Source organism: Cicer arietinum, chromosome 4 (genome assembly GCF_000331145.2).
Source record: "Cicer arietinum cultivar CDC Frontier isolate Library 1 chromosome 4, Cicar.CDCFrontier_v2.0, whole genome shotgun sequence".
NCBI classification, from domain to species: domain Eukaryota; kingdom Viridiplantae; phylum Streptophyta; class Magnoliopsida; order Fabales; family Fabaceae; genus Cicer; species Cicer arietinum.
Window position 1 is genome coordinate 37563539 of NC_021163.2, and position 8203 is coordinate 37571741.

Sequence of the window (8203 nt, forward strand, 5' to 3'; positions counted from 1 at the left end):
TATACATAAATAAATTATAACACTGACATAAATAAAGAAATATATATAAAATATAAAAATATATAGGCTTAATTGCAGTTTTGGTCCCCCTATTTTAGCTGAATCGCGAAAGTAGTCCCCTCATTTTGTTTCTCCCCGGTTTTGGTCCCTCAAACAGAATTTTGGTCCAAAATATGATGAAATTTCAATTTTTAAAGTCGTACTACACCATTTATGATCATATATTTCAGGTACAATTGTTGCAAATGAGATCTTGAGGCATGGTGTGACTTAAATAAATCCAAAAAAAATGAAATTTCATCAAATTTTGAACCAAAATTCTGTTTGGAGGACCAAAACTGGGGAGAAACAAAATGGGGGGATCACTTTCGAGATTCAGCAAAAATAAGGGGACCAAAATTGCAATTAATCCAAATATATATATAAGGTGTCGTTCATTTCAATTACAATATATAATATTATAGATATAGAAACACACATATATATATAATTAATTAATTGTCTTCGTCTTCGTCTTCGTCATCATCGTCGTCGTCATTTGATGAGTGAATTAAGTCATTGCCTTCATCATTCTCTAATTCATCTATTTCTTGTTCATCAACTTCTTCTCCAATGTGTGACTCATGACAAAGTTGACTAATAGTCTCATCTCCAATCACATGATCCAAATTTGACATTTCATCCATTTGAAATGCAACTTCTTCATTTTGACCTGCTTCAACTTCTTCGATTCCACTCGTTGGTCTTGTTTTGATTGCAGCACACCAACCTTGTTTGCTTCTGACAGTTGATGGATAAGGAACATAATAGACTTGTCTTACATTATGGGCCAGGGCAAATGGATCAAACCGTGGATATTTTTTGCTCATACGAATGTCTACAGTATTGTATATCAAATTTATTTTAGTTCCTCTGCTAGATGGATCAAACCACTTACAGTAAAACAACACCACTTTTTTCGCATAATCTAGGAACGTGTAGTCAATTTCGTAAATATGCTCAATTATGCCATAGAAATCTTCTACTACACCACTATCAGAGACACTTTTCATACAAACTCCACTATTAATTGTTTCTTTTCCTTCAGTCCAAGATTCAGTGTGAAATTTGTATCCATTGACGTAATAGGTGTGTCATTCTTTGAAACTTCTACTCGGGCCCATAGATAAGTGCCTTAAGTGGATGTTGATAGGAGTTTGTTCTTCGAGATGCACTTGTTGTTGAAACCATAATGGGAAATTTGAATGTATATCATCAGATGGTTGTCCCGTATTTAAAAATGCCCTGATCGATGACCATATATATAGTGAATATCAATTTAATCATATAATTAAAAATGCCCTGATTGATGACCATATAAATGAAAATGTAAGGTCCCTTTATGATCTAAAGAAATACAACTTGTCCATAAGCTTCATCTTCAAGATCAAAAGATCCAAAAAACACACGATACGATAAATAAGTAAATACAAAAAAAAAATATACTAAAATGAAGATGTAAAATTCTTTAAAAGTAATAATAATGAACAAAATCTAACAAACCAAGGTTGAGGAATAATAAACATCGCATTAATCTATCGTCAATGGTACGTTTTGCTATATTTATATTTCACCATTGACGTTATTTATATTTCACTTACAGGTAAGATTTGCTTCAAATATTGCAAATCGGGTTATTTTACTTTTGCTTTTTTTTTTAATAGAAAATAACTTTTATTCAAATAATAACATGAGAGTAGTACAATCAAATTGATTTATAAGTTAAGACATTTTTCATTTATATTTTAAAATCAACAAATAAAAGACATATTAACTATACACATAAATATCACAGGAGTCAATAAAAAATTACTTAAATAAAAACTTAATTTTAACAACTAAACTGAAATTTGCCACATGATCAACAACTTATGCTATTTTAGCAATATATCAAATCATGAATTTATTTCCAAACTATGTGCTTCTTTTCTATACGTTTTAATTGTCATAAAAAATTGATAACTGGTTATAATAAAATTTTCTACCTATCAGCCTCCATCAAAGTAAGGTTGTCCGTAGAATATTGAAATATTTATTTTTGATTTTGAAAGTTTGGCGAACGAAACAATATATAACAACTGTTCTCATTCTCATTACAATATGTTATTTTTGAATTTCGAAAAAACTTTGAAAAAACAATTTATGCCACCGAAAATATCATTAGATTGAGTCGTAGACTAGGTTACTCTCTTTAAGACGTTTTCGAGGCACTGCCCAAATTGTGTAGGGTAGACTATCAACCACAAAGTCCCTAAGATAAAACAGTCCAGATCACTGTATCGGAGTTCTACTGCACCGAAGAAAAACCATTCTAGAATTACACCTTCAATATGGCAGTCGAATGACTATCACTCATAATATGGCACTAAGACCACTCGAAAGAAAAAGAAGAAGTGAGTAAGAAAAGGGAAGAAGAGAGAAAAGCCTCAGATTCATAGAGCTTTTGATAGGATTGTTAGTCAAGCAAGGCTTCCTATTAGGAAGGTGTATGAGAGAATGAACTGAGCTTAATTTCTATGTTGTTTGCTATATTAATTGTTGAGTTGTGCAAGCTATAAATCCTAACTAATCAGTTAGGATTGAGTATAAATAACAGAAGCTTAGTCTTCAATAGGTAGGCAGTTAGAGAGTTAATTGGTTGGAATTGAATTGAATGGCAATTCAGTTAGCATATTTGTAACTGTTACTCTATTCATTTTTCTCCAGTTTTATATTTCAGTTCTAACAGCTTTTTGGTGTAGTTTTCCAAATGAGGAGAACCCTCTATTTATAGAGGAAATCCGTAACTGCATTAGAGAGAAAAGTGTGATCCATTAGGTTTGATACACTAAACGTGTGCTCCGATATTTAGGTTTTGACAATAGAAACGTGCGCTTCAATCTGTTTGACCACAAAACGTGCGCTCCAAACTTAGGATTTTGATATAGATTTTTGACCGAGCAATAACATACGGGAGAGACCAAAGATTAGAGTTTTAACCAACAAAACTAAAGCGCGAAATCGGGTGCAAGAAACTTACTGGATCAAATGTTGAATGTAGACTCGGCGGAGGGCAATTACGTAATTAATATTTCAATAAGAGATAAAAACGCACCACTTAGCCAAAGCCCAAGCCCAGCCGAACGACGACGGCGTCACGCGCGTGTTGTAGTCAATTTTGCATGTGTTCTTCCTCCTTTACAAAATTGAGTACCTATTGGGGCACACCCCAAGTTTCATACCTCTACCTTATAAAAACTACTAGTGTGTGATATCCCTCTTATGTGGAACTTCGTTATTTTTTTTCAATTCACACAACACTAACTCTCATTAATGTCATTATTATTTTCAACAATCTTCCATTAATATCATCATCATTTCCAACAAAATAGAATAAGCGGCGCAATGAAATTAAAAATAGGGATGAGAATATGCTAGGTCTTCCGTTAGGGGTTTATGGTCTGACATACTTATAGTCTGGTCTGGCCTATTTAATAAAAAGATTAGACTCATGCTATTTTTAAAGTCTATTTATTTAAATAAGGCAGACTCAGTCTTATAAAAAAACATATTATGCCTAACAGGCCGACCTAGATATATTTTATTATTTATTAATGTTATTTTTTTTATTATTATTTATTAATAATATTATTTTTTAATTTAAAGTCTATCAATTAAACAATCACTTAATAGTTGTTCCATATTCGATAGTCGTTTTATATTCGGTAATGATTCAATATTCAATAGTCTGTTTAGTTAGGCAATCACTTAGTAGTCGTTCCATATTTGTTTGAGAGGTAATAATGGGTGCATTTGTTTTAAGAAAAAATCTATTCTTTGAAACCAAAAATCAATTTTTAGAATTTAAATGGTGTTTGTTTCAGACTTTTTAAAAATCATTTTATAAAAAAAAAATTATTTTTTGTTTAACATATATTGATACGTAAAATATAAAATTTAAATATTTTAATATTAATAAGGTTTTTAAATAGACTTTTAGACTAAGCCAAACTTTTATAAAAGTCACGTCAGGCAAAAAAAAAAAAAACCTACGATAAGTCGTTGGCCAAACTTAGACCTAAAAAATTAATCGTAAGTCAGGCTCAGACCTTTCAAAGTCTGATCTGGTCTGACCTATTCTCACTCCTGATTAGAAACAAACACAAACTTAAGTTATTTTTTTAACACACTTTAGCAAAGTTCATTTGGAAGAAATAGACATAGACATTGCTTGGAGGCACATTAGCAACCCACAACGGATGGAAGTTCCCCTTTTAAATCAATGGGAAATCACGAACGAATCATCTACACTCTATCTTGCCACGAACGTATCACTTATCTTTTCACATCCACACTGGAACATTTGTATCGCTTTAATAACCTCAATAGACGTTGGTCTCCACTATTATTGGTGATATTTTTGGCATAAAAAAAGAACATGTGTGGAACTAGGAACCTTCTAGTTTTTATTTAAAATGAAGAAGATGGATTTATGTGTAAGGAGGGTTAGTGTAAAAGTAATTGCGTGTATTAAAAATGTTGGCATTAAATAAATTTTTTTTAAATTGTAGTTATCTTCTAACTTCTCTAATCCACTCATTCTGTTTATTAATACAGAAATTTGTGTTTGCTCATTCAAACAACACAAGAGTTTTATTGTTACCTTTGACGACTTTATAAAGATTGATTGAACTTACTCCTCAAACAACCTACACCAGTTTTATTGTTACTTTTGACAGCTAATAGGTTTTGATAAAAAAAAATGGAGGCCAATCGGTAATAGATTAAATCCTTTCGTTTATACTCAGGTTAATTTTCTAAGATAAAATATTAAAACTAATCACAATAGCATCGATATGGACTTACAAAATGTCACTGTAACATTTGAAAATCGTCATACTAGAAATTGTTGTGACAGAGAATGAACTATGAATTTAACAAATAACGAGATATCTCTATAACTTATACTAAAAATTTCAACGGTTAAATGTAGCAATGGACAAGACCTCTTCAATTTGAAAAGAATGTTCTATAATTCTAACCTAAGGTCTCTATAAATTCACCTCTCAAACTATGAGACAAATATATTCATAAATTGTCGAGGTTTAGAGCTCACCATTGATTTGGTTTAAGAAAATCCTCACACCAGCAGTTTTGATGGATATGATAGAGAGCTAAATAAGGATATGATAAGGATATAGACAAGATACATTTATCATATCATGTGTCTGATGCGAATAGGGTAACAGGCAAAATAACATTTTATTATATCAATTTTTTGATACACATATCATAATGACATGATTAATTTGATCATATTTTTAAATCAATAAATTCATGTCATTATAACGTGATTAACATGATTATGTCATTTTTAGGGGTAAATCAATAAATTATTTTGATCATATCCTGATTGTTTCGAACCCAACTCAAATTCAGAATAAAAATTTCAACTAGAGATACAAAATAAATTTTATGATTAATTATCATATATTGTTGCCTCATCAAATACTGGATTGAGACATACAAATATCCTACTTATCTCTTATTATGTGCGCCTTTAGAGATTTCCATAACCAATATGTGGCAGTTGTAAACGTGTGTCGTGTACCCGTTTCCATAATTTACACTAACATATTCTGTCCCAATAGCTAGTTGGATATAATGAAAAATGCATGAGACTGAAAATTTGTTTGCAAATGAAGCACACATGATCATTTTGAGGAAAGAAATAAAAAGAAGTCTATCCAAATCTTTTCCAATAGAATATTGGTTTTGACCTGAGTAAAGTTAGAATGAGAATACCTTTAAAATGCCTATGAATGATACCAAGTTGGTCCAAGAATTCAGACTTCTACTCATACATATTCCATATTGCAAGAACATTATGAGAGGAAAATAAGACAATTAAAAGGCTAGATCCTTTGATGGTTAGATGTTTCACGTTCCTGACGACGTCTTTCCCTCTGTAAATTAGATTAGGTGAAGAATCAGTCAAACAGCCTAATTACCAAATCAGATGTATATAATCTTCACCCTATTTTAATACTAGTCACCGCCAAGCAAAACCTACATAAAAGGCCCCATACTGAATTTTTCTGGAGAAGGATCCTCATTGAGTTTTGCATATACTGGCGACAGCTATAGCTTACAGTTTTTTCCAACTCAGATGGCAATTGAAGGAAAGAGCTAAGCTGATTTAAAGCTCTTGACAATCCAATATATCACAATAGCTAAGCTGATTTAAAGCTCTAGTACGTAAAAATGACAATCCAAAATATCACAAAAGCCACCAAAAAGCTCTATTTCAGGACCAAAAGCCACCACATTAACAAGGAATGTTGCTATAAAGTACAGAAATACAGATATTTTCAATTCAACGACATTTAATCTTTAATTCCATAACACTAGTGAATCAAAATGATTTGGTGATTTGAGAGAGTTTGGGTGACAAGGAGATCATGAGTTCAACTCCTCCCTTTAACAAAATTAAAGGCTAATTGCTAACACCAATAGTTAGTTTTACGAGATTATCCCATTTTTATGTTTTATTTGATTTCAATTTCAATAGAGTTGTCATAGTAGATAACCAATTTCAACAACTAATGAAATTGAGATATGGTACATGTTCATTGGGAAATAACATCATCAGTAACTGAAATAATAGATAAATGGAGAAAACTAAATAATAATAATAATTGAGAAAAGAAAATTCTCACCCTTCTTTCCCAGTAAGGAAGAAAGCAAACAAAATCATAGACTGGAGTAATGGTTGCACACAAAACAGCATTTATCGATGTAAACAACAAGAGCGCAGTCATGGGTCGAGTTCTATGAGGCATACTCGTTTCTTATAGACACCGATCCTGAAAAGGAGATCAACCATAATCATGAAATATAAAGTTAAAAGAAATTTATTACCCGTAATAAAATAATCTTGAGGAGAAATCGCGATACTTTCGCGGCGGTGGCGGGTATCGCGGCCGCAAATGACATTCTCGCGAGCAAAAGGAAGGGGAAGGCAAATCCGAACCTGGGATGTCGAAGACCAACTCCGCCTGCATTGAGGTAAGCGCGACTACAATTTGATACAAGTGAAAAGAGGCAGCACCTGCGTGTTTTTTATTTTTTTTATTTCAATGAATTGCTTTGTTTTGTAATAGGGTTTTTAATATTCACCTGTGTTTAGGGATGGCAATTAGACCCATACCCAGTGGGTACCCGCAAAAAAAACCCACAATGGGTAGGGTAAAAACCCGCATCATGGATATGGGCATGGGGACGGGTAATTACCCGCAAAATTAAGCGGGTATGGGTGCGGGTACGGGTACTGTAGTACCCACCCCGCCCCGCACCCGCACTTATATAAATATATTATTTATTTATTTAGTTATTTATTTATTATATTAGTGTTTAGTTTAATTAATTGTTTTCTTTTATATTTTAACATCTATTAATATCATTGGACCATTACAATATTTATAATTGAAACATAAACGTTTGCAAATTTTTTAAGAATCTGATTATGATAAATAGGTAAATAATTGTGATTTTATAACTAATAGTTATATCTTATTAATCGTGACTTTATAATTATACTTGCAACTTTTTATCAATTATCTCAGATAATATTATCATATGACTTGCAACTTCACAAAATATTATTATAGATATTTAAATATGTATTGTAACAAGTGTTCATTTGAAATGTTGAGTCAGAAAATATTTTGATTTATAATATTTTATGATTGGATTTAAGATATTTAAATAATTTTTAAATTTAATCACAATAATATCATTTATTTATCGATTTTTTTTAGTTAAAGTGTGGGTAACGGGTATGGGTACGGGCACTTAAGTACCCAGAGGGTAAGGGTACGGGTATTAAAGTTGATACCCAAGAGGGTACGAGCACGGGTATGGGTATTTTTTAAAATCGCGGGTATGGGGACGGGTACTATAGTACCCTACCCAAACCCTACCCATTGCCATCCCTACCTGTGTTTGGTTAGAAGGATTTGAAACTGAGAGGATATTTTTAAAATGTATTTGATATTAAATTCAAAAACTGAGAGTTGAAAAGATCGTAATCTCTCCTAATTTTTTTTATCTTCCTCTAATTTGAGGGATTTGGAGAGAGAAAGAAAACAATTTTTTAAACGTTTAAAAGTCAGTATTTTTTCTA

The 8203-nt window shown here is 31.7% G+C and overlaps 1 long non-coding RNA gene across 3 annotated transcripts; it reads right to left on the minus strand.

Moving 5' to 3' along the window:
• Nucleotides 1-541: 541 nt before the first annotated feature.
• LOC101497526 (uncharacterized) lies at nt 542-7195 on the minus strand. 3 transcript variants are annotated; one of them, XR_001143726.3, is made up of 4 exons: nt 7052-7195; nt 6738-6884; nt 5824-5984; nt 542-1284 (listed from the first exon to the last, which is right to left on the minus strand). It is a non-coding gene; the product is annotated as an uncharacterized lncRNA (long non-coding RNA). The 3 variants fall into 3 exon arrangements; XR_003472296.2 differs by lacking the exon at nt 542-1284 and adding an exon at nt 5479-5699; XR_189708.4 differs by lacking the exon at nt 542-1284 and having other exon boundaries at nt 5656-5984; nt 7052-7194.
• Nucleotides 7196-8203: the final 1008 nt, after the last annotated feature.